We start from the raw sequence: 19735 nt of genomic DNA, 5'->3' as shown, positions 1-19735 counted from the left end.
ACAGAGATTGGTTTGTAAAAATTGATAAGGAAGTTCACCAGAGAGTTCCAACAGTAGTGGACAATGAGAGTTCCATGTTACAATAATCTAAGAAGTCAAGTGACGGAGGTGAAATCTTGGAAGGTACTATGGTTTCAAGAGGCAAATGTGTGAGCAGGTTCAGGCAACTGCCTATTACATTCAAAGAATTTCTTAAATAATGTATTCTATTCAATGATTGGCATGATCTTACTTTGGATATTTGGTGCCTGCTGCCTGTTTCTGATCACATGTTTGGAGAGGGTGAAAGGTGGGCTTTGTGTCTTCCTTCTAGACAGGCACACACCATGGGATTGCAGATGTTACATGATGGCCCATCATAGCAGGATGGGAGGGAGGAGCAGGGCACAGCCTTCCATACACCTAAATAGATTGTGTCCTCTCTACACACAAACAGCTGCATACCCACCTAAAGTGAGTAATGAGCCAGGGCAGGAAGGGTAGAGCCTCTGTGCACCTCAAAGGCCTGTCTTTGAAGTCTCCCTCACTTCAAAGGCACCAATGAATATTAGAACCTCAGACACCATCACTTCAATACACTTATAGAACTTTGGATACTCTGCCAGGTAGAAAGACTGCTGTGCTACTGAAAGGCTGTCACTTTGCTGGAGTGCACTCTGCAGGACTCTTCCTTTGCTATGTTGCCCTCTGCCTGGTGGAGAAAGACTGGACCTGCATCACTTGAACTCAGAACTCAGAGTGACTCCCAGGGCTAGTTGGCTGGCCTACTGATCTGAAGTCTCAGAGACATAAAGGACTTACAACCTCCCTCTTTCTGGACCTGGACACTGCCCTCTGCAACTAGGATTTAAGTAACTTTGTTCAGCAGGCCTAACTGGGTCCTTGTATCAGCCCTCCCTCCATTGTGGTCAGCCTGAGCTCGTGACTTTGCACTGGTCTGATGTGACCAGATATCCCCAATATTGCTTTGTCCTTCTTGGTACCTAAAACTTTGAAATTCAAGAACTCTGCTTCTATTGTTGAGATTTTTATCATTTTTGTCTTGTTTTATTTATCTATTTTTCTAGCCAGGAGTGGATTCTCTTTTTGTGATGTTTTCACTGTTACTGTTTGAGGAGTTACACAAATACTACACACTGCTTCTAAGTTAAGCCTGACTATTCTGTGCCTAGCTACCAGAGGGTGAGAAAAGGTTAAATTAGGGTTACGCTGACTAGCAGTGTGGTTTTCGCTTGACCAGGGCTTATACACCAGTCAACCAGCAACTCAATTTCTAATACTGATGAAAAGGAAGATGTTTTTAGAACTTTGACCTGATTTCGCAAAATGGAATCTAAGATGTTTGCCCCTGGAGTGGTCATGTGCTTTAATCAAAGATGGGAAAATAAATAATTAACTTAGCTGGATAACTTGTCACATTTTTTCAAATGACAGCAGTTGGAAGCCATCAGTATCTCACCCCTCACATGCAGCCATCAGAAAATGGCTTTCTCCAAAAAGGCAAAACATGAAAACATCAGATAGAACAGATTCAGAAACAAAAGTTCTGAGTAATAACAGGACTTGCCTCTACATTTGGACTGCTCAGAAAAGGTGATAAAGAAATAACAGGTATGAAGGTGCAGGCAAACTATAATATGAAAAAACTTTGCATTATGTCATAGAAAATCATCTAACTGTCTGCTGGATCTGGCTCTCTCTGTAGCCTCACCCCAAATCATTTTGCCTTTACCCTCCATTATGTTGCTGAGTTTGTTTTTGTTGGCTTTTGAATTCTGTGCACGTTGCCCCTGCTAACCAGTGCTAAGGTGCCTGTGCTCTTTCCCCTCAAAATAGTTTCATTGCCTTATACCCAATTGAAATACTTAATTTACTTGTAAGTTCCTTTTATAGTGGAATACCTTATACCCAGAGCCTGTAAATCGAATGGTACCAGTGGTCGTGCAGCACTTATTGTGTCACCCACTTAAGTAGCACCTCAAAACATGTCCCAGGCCTGCAATTGCAGTCTGATTGCAGTTTGAAACTGCATGTTGACTTGGAAAACCCTATAGCCAAGCCTTAAACTCTCTTTTTATTAGATATACATCACACCTAAGGTAGGTCCTAGGTAACCCATAAGGCAAGGTGCTTTGCAATTATAAGGTTGGACATGTACTTTCAAGTTTTAACTATCATATAGTGAAAAACTCCTAAATTTGTTTTTCACTACTGTGAGGCCTATCCCTACTTAAAGGATAATATTGGGGATTCCTTAATACATACAATTAGTTATAATTTCAGATTGGAAGCTGGCAGCTATATCATGTTTGTTGTCTTTGTAATTATAGTTATAAAAATACCACTTGTAGAAAGTAGGCATTTTCCTGCCTTTGCCCTTTTGTGCCTATAGCCTGGCCTAAGTGACATGGATGGGAGTAACTGACAGTTAGACTTTGTGAATTCCTCCCAGACAGTCACATAGTAGAGAGATTAGGTGCGCCAGAATGGGCCAATGTGCTGGCAGGATGAGGGGACCAGAGCTGGGCACAGCCCCACTTACAACTGAATAACCTATGCTCTGCCTTCACACAAAGGGCCTAACAATCCTGCATTGTTACTTCAGTAAGTTTGGAGCCAGGGCAGGGGAGGCAGGAAACTCCATGCAGTTCAAAGCTACTGTCTAGAAGATTCCCTCACCTTCCAGAACCCAGGCACCAGGGTATAAGGTAGGACCTCAGACACCAAGCCTTCAGTACAAATCTGGACCTGTTGCAGAAGGCAGGACTGATATGCTGCTGGAAGTACTCCTACTCTGCAGGACTGCTGCTCTACAAAAATGCTGACCGGTCTGGATTGCTACCCTGTTTGCCGTAATGCTCTCCTATCTTTGTCCTGGGGACAAGGACTGAATATTCAACTGGCCAAGGAACTCCAGACTGACTCACAAGGGATGGTTTGCTGGCCGTCTGTTTAGAACCACAGGGACACAACAGGCTTCTTCCATCTTGAACCCACACTTGAACCCAGTCAGACTGAATCCTGACCTACTAAGTGCTGCCCTTCCAGTGCTGGACCCTTGAAAGCAGTGCTAAAGTTACCAGATAGCCAAAAATCAACAGTGGAGACTTAGAACATTGTTGGCTAAAACTTCTCTGAGAACAAGAAGGAGACTGAAATCAACCTGCTTGCCTATCCACCGAGGTACAACACTGGTCGGATTCACTTCACAGCCTCTACCACTATGTTCTACTCTGCAGCAGCATATCTTTTTCAGCAGTTCTTCACCAAATAGGGTTGCTGACCTCTTTGAACTGGCTTCAGCTTCAGCACTCTGCCTCGTTCCACTGGGGATTTCTGAGTTCTATTTCAGAGACTAAGGGCCTGATTTAGATCTCAGCGGTAGTAATCCCTCTGCTGGCATTGTGAACAAAAACTTACCTGCCGCCATGATGGTCCATTTGCCGTATTTGAATGTTAGCGGGTTCATAGACTACCAACGGTCCGCCGCCACTACCAAGAATTACCGCCTGCATCAACGGCGCCATAGGCAAAAGAGGGGTGGTGGTGAGCTCGCAACCCTTTTTCCACCAAGCCAATCATGATGTGCAGTCCCACCGACACAACTGTGATAGCTAAATTTCCCCACCTGATTGAGCAGATTGAGAGCGATACACTTTTTTGCACTTTTCCTCTTTCCTGCCAACATGAACCCAATAATGGTGATGATACTCCTGCTGCTGCTACTGAACCAAGATGAAAACCGATGCAGTTGTTGCCTGAACCGGTGGTAAGACACTGTGGCCCTCATTCTGACCCTGGCGGATTGAATCCGCCAGGGCCGAGGGCAGCGAATGCACCGCCAACAGGCTGGCGGTGCATTCATGGGCATTCTGACCGCGGCGGTAACGCCGCGGTCAGAAACGGGAAACCAGCGGTCTTCCGCCGGTTTCCCGCTGCCCATGGGAATCCTCCATGGCGGCGCAGCAAGCTGCGCCGCCATGGGGATTCCGACCCCCTTCCCGCCAGCCTGGTTCTGGCGGTTTACACCGCCAGAACCGGGCTGGCGGGAACGGGTGTCGTGGGGCCCCTGGGGGCCCCTGCAGTGCCCATGCCAATGGCATGGGCACTGCAGGGGCCCCGTAACAGGGCCCCACATTGCTTTTCAGTGTCTGCTTAGCAGACACTGAAAAGCGCGACGGGTGCCACAGCACCCGTCGCACACCTTCCACTCCGCCGGCTCCATTCGGAGCCGGCATCCTCGTGGAAGGCGCTTTCCCGCTGGGCCGGCGGGCGATCTTTTGCAGATCGCCCGCCGGTCCAGCGGGAAAGTTGAAATGCCCCCCGCGGTCTTCTGACCGCGGGGCGGTGTTTGGGCGGTTTCCGCCCGGCGGGCGGCGTCCGCCGCCCGTCCGGGTCGGAATGAGGCCCTGTATTACCTGTCATCCACGGACTTGGCGCAGTACAACAGCACAGGACTTGACTTCCTTTACCCAAGGGCCCCAGACAACAGTATAATGACATGCAATGTGCATGGCTGCAGTGTCCCTCTAATAAGAAAAATACAAACACACCTTGAGATGTCTGTAAAACCCACCAATCTGGCACTAACTGCCTTCATGGCACTGGATACCTATATCATAAGGCACAGCAATCCCAAATAGAATTGTGATCATACAGGTGTGTGAAAGAAATCTCCCCAAACAATAGACCTAAATATAAATAGTATCCCCTATAGGAATTACTCTACACCATGACACTGTAGCAATTGCAATACAAAGAGCTACAAGGGAGTGTACACATAATTTACAACCAATTTTACTTATAAACTGCAAACATTTCAGAGATCGTGGAAGCTCCCAAGTCCCCTTAGTGTCTGCAATTGATGTCAAACAGTAGATGGTATGGAACCCCAAAGTGTCATCTGCTCTGGGTATTGCTTATGTGTACATTATTGATACAGCATTGACACAGCATGTCAAAATAAGTGAACATGCATTCTCCAATCACAATAAAGACACATAAGTTTGGTGTAAGTGTCCAGTTGCATGATGAATGCTTGCACCGACATTATCATGTCCATCACTAATATACAGCACTTCTGTATGCATTTAGAAAAAAACAAAGCCTCATGTGTTTGTCACTCTCACAAATGAGAGGAAATGCATGGCTGACACATTAGCAGAAATAATATCATAAAATAAAACAAACAGTAACAATCATAAAGAAGGGCAGGGTAAAGGTTAAAAAAAAAAAATAATTTTAGGTATAAATGAGATACGTCTTTCAAAATAGCCAAATAAAGTATGAATGTTCCACAAATAACTATGTACATATGTACAAAATATAAACAGTCCATGTGGACCACAATGGCTGTCAGGCCACATTTGCCTCCTACATACACTGCCAGAAACAAACCTCCTCTCAAAGGGGCATGTATGGGACAGAGAGAGCAGGCACCTAAGTGATGTCCTGGGGGTACCTGGGTTTTCTCAGGGGTGATTTGAATTTAGGAGCATTGGATTTGGGAGGGTGTGTTTGGGGGAGTGGTTTCGGATTTCGAAGGGGTGAGGTGGGATGTGGAAGGGGTGGTTTGTAATGTGGAATTAGAAAGGGGTACGAAGATGTGGTGTGTCATGGTGGTTGGGCTGATTGGGGGTGTGCCTGGGGTGTGTGGGTGTTTGTGTCATGGTGGGTAAACTGAGTGCAGGTGTGCTGGTGGTGTCTTTGGGTATTGATGTAGTGGTGGGTGCGCAGCCTAGGGGTGTGCTGGTAGTGTGTGGGGATGTGGGTGTAGTGGTGTGTGTTGTGTCTGTGTGCATGCTGGGGGTGGTGATGGTGTTGTGTTTTGTGCCTTCTATGTGTCAGTGTTTGTGTTTATTTCTTCATCAGTTCCAGGATATGCTGCTTGTAGCTGTTGTAGTGGGTGCGTGCATATGATAGTGTGTACTTGTGTATTTTGGATAGGGCTGGGTTTAGGGATTTGGGGTGGGGAAGGGGTGGGAGTGTGGACACAAAGTTAGGGTGGTTGGGAGGCTGCGCCCAATGAGGAGGCCACAGCCTTGAATGACTTCTGTAGTCCAGACAGGGCACCGTGAATGCCATTCAGGTAAGCCAGCATCTGGGTGTTCTGGCCTACCACCTCCTAGATGGCATTTAGAAGTGCAGTCTGGCATACAATTATTGTCCATGAAAGGTGTACAGCCTCCTGATTGACTGCAGCCTGGGACAGTAGGGCAGGGGAACAGTTGCTTGCAGCAAAGGTGATGCTGCCCCTTTTAGGGGGTGTCTGCAGCCAAATGTGGAGCAAGAAGAAGGGTGGAGATTGGAATTGGCTGAACACGAACACAAAAATGTCACATTCACTCAGGGTCCACTTCCATTAGGGACTGCACTTCATTGGAGGCCTCTAAGGAAGATGGTGAATCACTTATGGGTTCCTGGCCAGTCCCCTCACTCTCTATCGCTTGGTGTCAGAAGTGTACACACGCAATTCCTATTTGCCAGCTTCATCCTCGCCGATGTGGCTACTGTTACCCTTGCCTTGCACAGTTGATGTAGAAAACACAGATACAACAGTTTTAGGGCATCTTTGAGAATACAATTAGCCATCAATGTACACTACACAACTTTTGTGCTAAGTTCAGAAATCCTCCATCCCAGCTCCAATAGCATTTATGTCTTTGTCACTTATACACTTCTAGTTCAAACATATTAAAGGGATCCAACAGCATGAGCAAATACTTAGGTCTGGAGACACCTGTGAACCACTGCAGTACAGAGCTAAAATTTGATTCACTTTTCCCAAGGGCAAAGTGTTTGAATGGAAGATGACTGCTCAAGAGGAGATACCACAAAACCTATGTGATGTAACCTTCCATATGCTAATCTCCCTTTCAGTATCACTTTGCTTTTCATCATAAATTTCTCCAGTGAGCGGAACTAAGAACACCAGTATTGTCTGTGGGACTCACAACTCTCTCACCAATGTAGACACATTCTTGTCTATTGCCATCAAACCCGTTTGGCAGTCAAACTGACATGGGTAATTATAGACTGGCTTATAAGCACATTTGTGAAGGACTATAGACTCCGATCAACCTGCTACTGTTCACATGAACTTTCTGGAAGTTTGCTGGACAAACTGCTTTTAAACATGTGTCAGATAAGGAATGATACCTCTATAAACATAATTCCAATACTTTTGGTGCAGATGCACATCCTCATATTGTTATAGCACCAAATTACCAATACCAAATCTGATATATCAGCTGTATTATAATTGCGCAGTTTGCCACAGTTACCAATAATGGGGCCTACATTCACTACTGACATTTGTGACATACCATCCCGCCTGACCCAATCGTGACATGGGGCATGTTTTGTAAAAACTGTCCCTCATGTAATTGAGAAAATACTGGCAACCCCTTTGTTTGCATGCAGCTATGTGTTTGCACACATCAGTACTTGCCTCGTGAGGAGAAATCTAGTGGCAACCTTCAGCACAAAGCATTACACCATACACAGCATCAGACACATTCTGATAAACTTACATCACCAGAAATCCTCATGGGCTTCGGATGTGTGCCAACCTAAAAAATGATTACATTTAACACAGCTGGAAAGTAGAGAAGTTAAAGCACAATAATATCTACAGACATTGGCTTAATCCCTTGTTGCTGCTGTTGGGCCTTGAACTGCCCATCAATCTTAGGGTAAGCCACCGCAAGGATGTAGGCCATTTGGGGGGCCAGGGTACGGCACACCAGCCTGGATCGCTGGAAGGACTGCCTGAATAGGCCCTGAGTAGACTTCTGCATCGAGCAAAGCAGGTTCTCCCACCTCTTCCCACAGTGCAGGCTGCACCGCTTGTGGCTGCCCAGGTTCCGCACCTTCTTTGCAATGGCCTTTCAAATTTCCTGATTCCCATGGGTGTTGACCTGTATGGTTGACAGCAAAGAACAAGAAAAGAAATTTGAGTGTTTCAGTTGGCAGTACTGTTGTGACATTACATGTTGGATGTTCATGCATGCATTCACCAAACAGTAACTACGTGTTTTGTCCCCAAAATTATTAATGGTAGCTTTTAAATACTGATTTGCAGTGATCTCATGAGCACAATCAAAATTTGCTTACTCCTCATGTCACCTAATCAGGTCTATAACATAATCTTGGCCACAGCTGTGCCACCTATCCTGTTGTGAGAGCCACCCCTGATTACTCACAATTATTGTGAGCTACTAAAGGCCAAACCACCTGCACAATCCTTGCACATAATCCTACGCACAGCCACATTGGCTTTCTGCCTAAACTCCGAAGAGTCAGAACCCATGATCTGCATCACATACAGTAACTATGGGCAAGATAGAAGGGCTGCTATGTGTCAGTGAGGGCAGGGATTTATGGGATGTATAAACTCATGTGTGTTGGAATGGGACATACTGGGATGATGATTGTTAGCCTGTGCCATTTGAACTTGCTGACATAAAATAACTTCATCTATTTGTGGCTCCATGACTGGTCCAAACCATACATAGCAGGCTCATACACATTATGGGCTGGAATCCCACTTGACAGTACAACATCAGACAACTCCAGACCCTGGAGATCGTTCCCTCAACAAAGCTATAATTTCAACATTGGCTGTATATTGTCCGTCATACTACTGGTACACTGTCTACTGGCCACTGGTAGTCGGTGGCCTGCAGAGTATGTGAAGAAATAGGATTTGTGCGTTACGTTGACACATATTACAGCTTCTACTTTCAGTTGACTTAACAATGCCATGCACAGACATTTCAGACAGTGGCAAAAAAACTATTTGGGCCAGGTACATCATTTGGTTAACCCCAATTATAACACTTCCCCCCATTAACCAAGAAGGACAAATCAGCCTGGTGATTAAAAAGGAAGTAGTTAGTCAGTCAGGCATTCCGCAATCAGACATGTAACTGTTCCTCTGGGATCCCATAGTGCTGCCTATACAGGGACAGGACCTTCCTGGATAGGAGCTCCAGCTCCTCTGTGCTGACGGCAGGGGCCCTGTCACCTGCTTTGCCTGGCATCCTGGCTCCGAGAGGTCAGAAACAGCAGCAACATAGGAGGTCTGGTTGGCAGCAGTGTTAGGATGCAAGTGATTTTTTTTTGCAATATGCCAGGTACAAGTTCACGGCAGACATGATCCGTGATGGAGATGGACACAGACATTGACTTCTGTTCACAGCCGTCACACACATTGGCCTATAGCAGGACTGTTGTGAAGGATGCCACCTACTACGTCATCAACTTCTGCCGATGGCCGTCAGGTAGCCAATGTCCTGACAGCTTGGACAGGCAATCGCCATTTTAGGGTGTGAAGCTGGGTATTTTTCAATTGTTAGTGTGTCACCAACACTCAAAATGGAGGCCAGGGTATCTCTAAATTTCAGATACAAATGACACTGTTCTTGGCAAGATATGACACAAACAAATTTGAACTGTGTCTGTGTTTGACAACAATAGCGCCGTCTGGGAAGTAATATCTCAGTTGACGGTATTTTTATAAAAAAAAGATGTAAAAAAACATGCAAAAATAATATTTGTACATAATGAAAAATAGGAAAAAATGGAAATAATTTTTTAGCACAAAAAATTGATGTTAATATGTGTACATGTATTACCCAATGGCATTACTACTGTCACCAAGAATTCAGATGTGTGTTGACATTATGGGCCACATGTACGTACCATTTTGCGACGTACAAAATGCACTTTGCCATGTACGAAACCATTTTTTTACTGAATAGCAAAAAGGGATTGCGAGTCGCAATTAGGAAGGGGTGTTCCTTTCCTAATTGTGACTCGTAGTCCCATGTATGATTGTTTTGTGACCGTGGATGCTGTCGCAAAACAATGGCAGTTAGTACCAGTGTCACACTGGTGCTAACCCATTCGCAAACAGGTAAAGTTTGATACATGTAGCCCTAAATGTATGGTATGACCATCTCAGCTGATATTTTCTTTTCCTTACATACAGGCGTCTAAACCCAACCATGGGTAGGATGCAACAGCCTCAGGTTTTCCAGGCCTTTTCAGACCTTGCCACCATGGAGGAAAGGGACCTCATCAATTGGAAGAACTTCCATTCCAACAATGTGCAAGCTGTCTGCTTACCAGATTTATACATCTCAAGTTTGTCTGGCAGCTTCCCTGGGTCAACACATGATTAATTCTGTAGCAAAGTGGCAATATTATGTGGTATGACTGGTAAGTCTTACCATCATGTAATACTAGCATGTTACCCAGAAGTGGAACTTGGGTCCACACCAGTAACCCTTAGCTCAATCCTGGTAGAGTGGCAAAGAGGAGTCAGGCTACTTAGAAGAACATGGGTATTTCACAACCCCCACATGGACGAAAAGTATATGACAAGACTTGAAAGAAATCCAGTAGTAATTTAGAAAAATAAAGTAAATTCTTATATTAATTTAGACACCAAAATTAACTTTGCATCTTACATACAACTGGACTTGTGAATTTGTAAAACGTTGAGAAATAGAGTAGTTTTAATGATCAAATGACTACCATTGAAGTCAATGGGAAAATTACAGTGTGCAATCAGTAACTTGTGGGGTGAGCTCAGGGGAACCCATTTGGAGTTGAGGTCTAGCAGTCCCTAGGCCAAGCCTCAACAGTCAGTTTCTAGTTACCTTGCCCAGGGAGTCCGAGTGCGGAGGTGCTCTGGCTATTCTTGGTGCAGATGGGATCTACAGGTGCTGTAAAAACTGCAGCACTTGACAAAAGCACATTTCGAGGTGGACTCACACTCTGTATTTGGAAAGTAGAGGGCTTTGGGGTCCCAGGACCTGTATCCATAGCTGGAACTTTGGCACCAAGTCTGGTGGCCCTGGATGCAGAGGTAGCCTTACAGCTGTCAATCACAGGATTGGTGGTGCCAAAGATGCTGTGCTCCTTATCTTGAAGTCACCTCCTTCAGGATGCAGGATCTCAGGAGTTGGGTAATTTCTGATGTCGGTCACTATGCTGGGAACTGCTATGGAGTCAGTGATGTTCTAGAAGTGTTGGTTACCAGGGTGGTGACAGACAAGCTTTGGCAGCAACTAAAGTAATCCTTCATTACTTTGTTGGCTAAAGGTCATCCAGAAGGGGGTAGCATCTTGAAACTTGGTTAGAGCCTCACTATCACTCCAGGGGTGCAGGTCAGTGACTTTCTTAGGGCTCACTCAAGAAGGGCCTGATGTGTTGCACTTCTAGTGATGCAGCATGATGATTTTTCTGCCGGTTGCAGGTGACTGGTTCCAGTAGACAGGGGAGTGTTTCTTTAGTTTCTGGCATCCACTGGATCCCTCTTGCTCAGAGCAATGAGTTTTCACCACAGGCATACGTCCATCACACAGTTCCAGTAAATGGTCTCCTCAGGGTACTAAAGTGCCCATTTCCCCACCATTTCCTTTGTGCCTCTTCTCGGATTCAAAGTCAAACCTGAGGTTCTGGTGGCAGGAGAACCCCTGGGCTTTAATGGTCTGAGGGATGGTGGACCGATGGGCCACTGGTCCCTTCGGCTAGTCTGCCTCTGAAGAGACGACCTCCTCTATGAGTACATCATTTTTCTACACCAAACCCACAATTTTGTAAGGTTTGCCAACATAACAGAAACTTTCCTCGGCTGCACAGACTTCCTAGCCCACCCTAAGGGTGTAGCTAGCCTTTTGGAGGTGTACACCATCTGAATACATCATTTTCCCATCTGTCAGCCTGGGCAGGGTGGAAAGGCCTTTGTTCTCGAGTGGGGGACAACAGATTTCACATTAAGAGGGGTGAAAGCCTTTGATGCTCACCCACTGCCTTATATACTGTAAACACTAGCCAACCAGGAAGGGAGGAGGTGTGACCTCAGTCCTGCCCATGTCCTTTGACTCCATCCTGGTGGAAGTGTTAGCATGACCAGCAGGAGGGCAGACTCTTGCCTTGGTGGCAAATGGCTCAGTAGAGCCCACCATGGCAAATTGGCTCAGGAGAGCCCACCAAGGCAAGAGAAGCTGGTATCTTGGTGGGTATCCTCAAGAGACTTCACCAGTGTACATGCTAGCTAAACCTGGGCATTAGAATCATGCTCAGGGTTAAAAAGCACGGTGTTTGATACCAAATACAGGGGGATTTGGCAGTCTATCATGGAGCTGAACTTCTGGGCACTGCCCTGGGGCCAGACCATGTTATCCTATGGACCGCTGATCACTTGTGATAACATTAAAGTTTTAAATGCTATCACAGGGTAATATATGCTCATGTATATATGTCCACACTCATACCACAGTGCACCCTACCTTCTGGGCTATAGGAGACCTGCCTTAGGTGTGACTGACCTGTACTATGAGCAGTGAAGGGACTCTGCCTGCACTTGATATGGGCAGAATCAAACTCAAGCAGACAAGCTGCTCGTGCAGGCTGACATGGCAGCTCTGCATGCTTTGCTTTTACTTGGGTCATACAGTGTGGCACAATCAGTGCTGCATCCCTGGTCAACCCTTTACCCATCCCTGTCCCCTGGTACCACTGGTACCATTTACTAGGGCACTATAGGGGTAGTGAAGTCCTTGCCAGTTGGGTTTGCACAATCTCAGTACAATTTAAGGGAAAAGCATTGGTGCTGAGGGCTGGTTAGCAGGCCTCAAAACACTTGCAGGTCAAAAGCAATAGTATCCAGCAGCAAAAAGTGGGGGGCAACCATCCAAAAAGGGACCTTACAACACATTTGATCTACGGAACAGTACCATACCAATGCAGCTGTCACAACCTAGACCGGAGAAGGCCAGGCTTGTTGGCAAATGCAATATGACTTTATGGTCTTTTGCCTGAATCCTAGTTTAGGAAGGGGCAATGGATTGATATGTAAGCAATCTGTTGATGTGTTGCTTCCATGTTGCAGACTCAGAGTATCCTAACCGAACGTGAGTATTGACAGTGCTGGAGAATCCAACAATGCCAGGGGAAGTCTGCTTCAATGGCGCCCATGGAAGAACACTGAGACCAGTGGAGAGGGCTTTCAGGCTCCTGAAGGCCAGGTTTAGGTGCCTGGACAAGTCCAGTAGATCCTCCCTCGACTTATCCAACAAGGTGTGCCGAGTCACGGTTGCCTGCTGCACCCTCCATAACATCGTCCTGCTGAGAAACATCCTTGTAGTTGCAGGGACCTTGATGAGCAGCTCAGTTAGGATTTAAAAAATGCTCAATGAAGATTACAGTGGTGGAGAATGAGGAGCTGACTTACATCAAGATGTGATTGACCACTTCTTCATCTGAGTGTAAGTTTACCTCTTTGAATGTTAACCTCCAGTGTCAGAACAACGTGGGACATAGGGAACCTATCAGTCCACAATGATAATTTGATAGGAATGGTCCATGCAGGAAAGTCCAAAGCATGGATGTTAGTGGATCAGAGTTTCCCTACATTGAGCACTATGGTAATTGACAGAGAAGAACTTTACTTGTGCTAAGTATGTGTATCCTCATAACTTTTCATTTGAGTCTGATTGAATATTTGAAACCATTAACTATCCCTTGTCATTCTGTTTCTGAGTCCTTCACCATGTCATTTTCATGTGACATTTAAAAGTTGCAGTGATATATTGCTGTTGGAAAGTACAAAGTGAACATGTGTTGATCCTGGGACTAACACCTACTTGGAATGGACAAATCTTGTACAGAGACAACCTGTACTCTTATGGTATGGAAATTCAGAAGATTGTATCACACCTGTTTTCTGTGTGATGGTGCCATCAAGGCAATATGTCTACACAAAAGAAACAGGAGCCAACACTGTAGTTAACTCGGAACAAATTATTATTTACAATGAGAAAACAAAACCAATTACCTCTCCCTAGCATTAATACATAACATTTTATTCAGAACAATTTTAATTGAAAAAACATTTGTCGCACACAGAAGAACAAACACAGAAGTGAACAATTACCTCATATGAAAAAAAATTGGCACTACATCAAAAACATTTGATAATAATGCAAATTCAAGAACACACAATGACACAAAAAAATAAAAATAAAATTCAGGTTCTGCACCAATTTGAAAAAGAGGGAACACAGAGCCTAACTCATTCGCAATATTTGAAGGCTCCTCCTTAAAGAGCAGAATAGAGCAGAGGCGCTAGTTGTAAGTCTTTGTGGAAGCTCAAACAGGAATGATGTGCATTACAAGACAATACTTTGAATTCTCCCTGAAGGCCTAATCTTCTTTAATAGTGCTCACTGCTGTTCCCTATTGTCGACATATTTCAAACCCACTGGATTCAAGGGTTCTCTTCAGGACACAGAACACCAAAAAATAACAGAGACAGAGAGGAAAACAAAACAAGAAACAAACCTGTCTCCTGACTTGAAATTTCTAGTGTCTGAATGGTCTGCTGCAGTGGAATGGCAAGGGATCATGGTCTGAAATGGATTGTGTTTTATAGTAGGTTTTGCAGGTGTTAAAAAATGTCCAATATACAACAGGTGTGGCCTACTTGCATCCAACCAATAGCCACAGCCAAGGTACTATACTCCATAGGTCCTGTGACAGACTCCCACAGTCATGGGCCCACCACTGAAACATCACCAGCAAAACTGTTTGATCTAAACAGGCTTAGCGGGATTCCACTCTAAAGACGGCGATGGAGGAACTACTTGCTACACTGGAGTGCGATGCATCGGCTGTGCGATGCAGCTGGTGAGATGGAGTACCATCTGTCATGGCGGCCTTTGGCTTTGCCGCAATACATCTAAATACAGTGTACAGAAAACCACCAACTACGTTTTTTTCAGGACTGCAGCCGATGCAATTTGGCAGTAATTCTCCCATAATCTAAATCAGTCCCTAACTCTAAATGTAGAAATCTTCATTGTGACTTCAATCTAAGGCTACTCAGCAATACAGCTGCCTCATTGGACCCCTCCTGCAGCCTTGCCCCACTGAACTTTACCTTCTCAGTACATTTTTCTCAAGACTTTTTCCAAGTCGTAAGGTACGTGCTGACTGGCCCCAATCCACTTTTTGTATCCATGTTATTTTACTTTGACCCAGTCTCACATGACTAGATGTTCCTGGTTGGTGCTTTGATCTTTTAGACACTAGCTGTATCTAACCACTTTATAAAATCATAAATCCAGTTCTATTATTTAGATTTTTGTTGGTTGTTCTGGTGTTAAATAATCAATTACATTCTATTCTATTTTTCTAAATTCGTTTGGGATTTTTCTTGTGTTGTTTTTTCACTTTACAATTGTTTCTGTGCTGCATAAATACTTTACATATTGGTTCTAAGTTAAGCATGACTGCCTTAGTGTCAAGCTATCCTGGGTAAAGCATAGGTTAATTAATTTAGTGAATTTTTGTGGTTCATCCTGCCAACGATTGTGGCTGTTGCTTAATAAGAGCTCATGCCTTAGTCAACCAACAACCTGATTTCTAACACTATGGGTTTTATTTTATTTTTAATCACTGTATTGACACATTATTATATGTGGAATGCATTGTTGCACGAGTACTGTCATGAAGCTCATATCAGTCATGGTGTATCAATTGAGGAGTCATGTTATGCATGGTGCAGCACTCATTATTATATGTAGTCAAAAATCAGGAACAGGCATAGATGAGTGGCCCATAATTTGTACAACCTATTTGACCATTCTCTTCCAGTATACTATACAAGTATTACAAATTATTGTGTCCACGATCCAATACTATCACATACAGCTCTACCTGTTCCAGTATTAAGACTGGAGACATAAGGAGACATATTTAATTGAAGCATGATGCTATTATCCATCATTCGAGGGGGGGACCATCCGTTTTCTTTGCAGATGCTTTCAGAGCTGCCTCCCATAATACAAATTCCTAATTTTACTTGTTTTCACTGATTTTGATTGTAGGGATGCTGGCTCAGATGCTGCCCTACTAAGCATAGCTGTCCTCCACAATACCAAAGGAGGAGCATTTGATGCCTTCCATCCGATGTCTCTCCTACCTTTCACCAAAATAATAGCTAGGTCTGTGAATTGTGTCTTGTGCTTCCCTGTCTACGTAGTCGGGTACAGCCCTAGATGGCATGTCTCCAGAATGATTGCCAGTAACATGCATTTGGCCTTGTTAATTTGTGTACTATTCCTGACCAGTAGTCCCTTAAGGTAGGACAGTCCCAAACCATGTTGTGGTGATCTGTTTTGGGGAATATTTTATTTATCCTGATAAACTCGATGTCAGAAGTTAAATTGTATTAATTTACACGTACTATTTCTGAAAACTCAGACCACATGTCCCGTAATCCTGTCTGAATTTTTGTCTTCAATGTCTTTTCCAATTGAGTCTCTTCCCAGTTTTACCTAAGGCCCATGAGGAGTTTACTTATTGTTTCAGAGGTTTGATTTTATTAGCTTGTGTCCTGCACCTATCTCAGTATGATCTGTATGTATTTTGCCAAGTTGTGGTTCTGTTACCATACCCCCATGTAGTTCCAACAACATGCACCAATACCCAAATACTAGGACCTGTTCTGTCAGAATCACATATTCCTCCTTCACTTCCATAAAGGTGTGAAATGCACCATCTATGTATCTCATCTACTTTGCACAGGACAGTTCTTTCCATAGAGGTATGTTAACATTTTGATGGAGTTCCGGTGAACTTCTCATATACCTCGTAGGGAGCCCTGGAGTATACATCTTGCAGATCCCACTAAATTGTGTACAACTCTTTCAGCAGCATTTTGCTTTGGTCAACAATTCGATGTCCTTCCATTTTGGGTTCACATGCTGAACACAGTTCCCGACTGTGTGTTGGGGCTATAACAGCAGATGATATGTGATTGTGAGTGCTGGGTCACGTACTGTATTTGTGCCACTGTGTAATGGCACTTGTCATTTTGTGGCCCCCACCTACCCTTTGCCAAAGTTTCTCAATTCATCTATCGCAATTTTGGGTTTACCACCTTTCTAGCTCAACACTGCAGCAATGAATTCAATTCCCTGAACAGAAACTGAGACATTGTCTAGAGTAAGGCATTAGAGAAATATAAAAGGTGTGGCAATATAAATATTTTGGATGATGTTATCCTACTCATTATTAACATTAGCAGCAATATTCAAGAGCACATCAAATTCCTTATAAGCTTCAGAAAGCATTTTCCCATCATATCCCATAGGAACAATCGTGATTTCAATTTTAATTTAAACCTGATAACAGAAGAAATGAGTCTAATTCTCTTGTGACCATGTTCATTCTGTACAGAAGTATGTAATCTTCATAAAGTGATATCATTTGATGAGTTTCCACTATGTCCCTGCCCTCTATCATCCTATATTGTCTAAAGTGACATGCTATTGGCTACATGGACAGAGCGAATACTATGAGTGCCAACGAGCAGCCTTATCTGGTGCATCATTGGACCTCCCAACTTCCTGAGTAAACATGTCCTAGTTTTACCTTAGCAATAGTGTCAGAGTAAAACAGGGTTATTCAACTCACAATCATCATACCAAACCATATTATCCACAACAGTGTATACAGGTAGGGCCAACCCAGCAAATGAAATGCTTTTTTCATATAAATCACAGCCATTGATGCTAATTGAGATTCAGCTGGAAGTGCTGCAATCACTTGAAAGAGATGCCTGAGGTTTGAGGAGGTGTTGTTTCAGGGCATAAACCCATTTTGGTCTGGGTTGATTAGTGTTGGAAGATTTGGGATCAGTCTGTATGCTCAAGCTTTGCTGAGGATTCATGTTCTGAGTTAACCTGCAAAGGGTAAAAGGTATATAAAATGTCTTCACTAATTCATTTTTGACAGCTGAAAGATTGGGGGTAGAAACACTATTGTTGCTTCTTTTATGCTAAGGGCTATTTTTCCTATAGCTCTTCTGTCATTAAAAAGTTAAAAAAATGTACAGCCCAAACAAGGTCGAAAAGGTTATAAAACTCCATGTTAGAAATGTATGTACCCTTTGGGTATATGACCAGGACGAGGGAATATGAGGTTTCCCCTCTGTAAGACCTTAATTCTCACTGACATTCTTTTCACTAACAGGTGTGTCCCTCCTGTGATTCATTGGTGTCCATGTTCCTCTTTATGTTCCTCATTTAGTTTTAGCAATTCAAGCCACATTCCCAATGGCACACTAGAATTTAATTTGTTTCACTCACCTCATCTAGGGGCCAGTCACTGGTGAGCTGATAGGCCCAAAAAAACTTAATATAAAAAAACAAGCTTAGCACAAAATATAATAACATAATAATCCCAAACCATGACAAAGTAAATGTCAAATCTCCCCCTACCGGACACAGTTGACCATCTTGCCAGTTTCAGAGTAAGTTGCTTCCAAAGGAAATGCTGAGTAGGAGTCAACAAGAATTGAAATGTAACATACTCAATTGGTTAATGATCTAAATTTCTATGGCACATCTAGACCTCACAACAAATGTGATGTGGGTAACTTATGTGGGTGTCTTTCCTCCCCATTCCCTTACAGTATATTATAAAGGATGAAACACATCTTAACTTGAAATCTGTGTCATTTTTAATAGGCTTGCCATAACGATCTTATCCTGGTAAACAGGGTCAGACTTCAAAGGTAAATATTTTCGAGTACCAAAATAAAAGTGGTCCCCATTAGTGAAATAGAAAGCTAAAAAAGTGTCCCATATTTGTAAATAGGTGCAGGTTTGAACTAGTAAAGACCCACTGTAAAAGTATTTTACAAGTGTGGAAGACAGCATGGGTCATGGAAATTGTAAGAAATTGGCGCCCGAAGCCGTAGGCATCATGGCTGTAGCTTGAGTCCACTATCTTTATTTCCATTATGCCTCAAAGATATCTCAGCTCTCCAGTACTTATTTCCGTTTGTATTTTGCCCATCCCTACCCCCCCCAGTGCTCAACCTGATGTGTATTTAATGTTGATTGTTAGACCTGACAAAATTAGGGTGGTCAGCCCCCAAAGTTTTGCCTGCCCACTTCTACTTTTCTGACATTGTTTTTTCTGGTGTTGGGACTCTTGGCACACTTTACCACTGCTAACCAGTGCTAAAGTCCATATGCTCTCTCCCTTAAACATGGTAACATTGGTTCATCACCAATTGGCATTTTTGATTTGCCTGTAAGTCCCTAGTAAAGTGCGCTACACATGCCCAGGGCCTGTACATTAAAGGCTACTAGTGGGCCTGCAGCACTGATTGTGCCACCCACGTAAATAGCCCCTTAGCCATGTCTTAGGCTTTCCATTGCAAGGCCTGTGTGTGCAGTTTCACTGTCACTTCCACTTGGCATTTAAAAGTACTTGCCCAGCCTTGAACTCACCCTTTTCTACATATAAGTCACCCCTAAGGTAGGCCCTAGGTAACCCATAGGGTAGGGCGTTATGTAGGTAAGAGGCAGGAGAGGTACATATGGTTTTTTATGTTCTGGTAGTGAATATTTGTTTTCCACTACTGTGAGGCCTGCTACTTTCATAGACTAGCATTAAGACTGCCCTCATATACTTTTTGAGTGGTAGATTCTGATCGGAAAGGGGTAACCAGGTCATATTTCGTATGGCTAGAATAGTAATAGAAAATTCTGGCTATTGGTGAGGTTGGATTTTATATTACTTTTTTAGTAATGTCACTTTTAGAAACTGAGCATTTCTCTGCATTTAAAAATGTATGGGCCTTACAGCCTGTCTCAAATCAACATCTGTTCTGTGCTGGTTGACAGCTCCCTTGTGCATTTCACCC

This window comes from Pleurodeles waltl, chromosome 5 (genome assembly GCF_031143425.1).
Source record: "Pleurodeles waltl isolate 20211129_DDA chromosome 5, aPleWal1.hap1.20221129, whole genome shotgun sequence".
Lineage (NCBI taxonomy): Eukaryota > Metazoa > Chordata > Amphibia > Caudata > Salamandridae > Pleurodeles > Pleurodeles waltl.
This window is presented reverse-complemented; position numbering follows the sequence as displayed.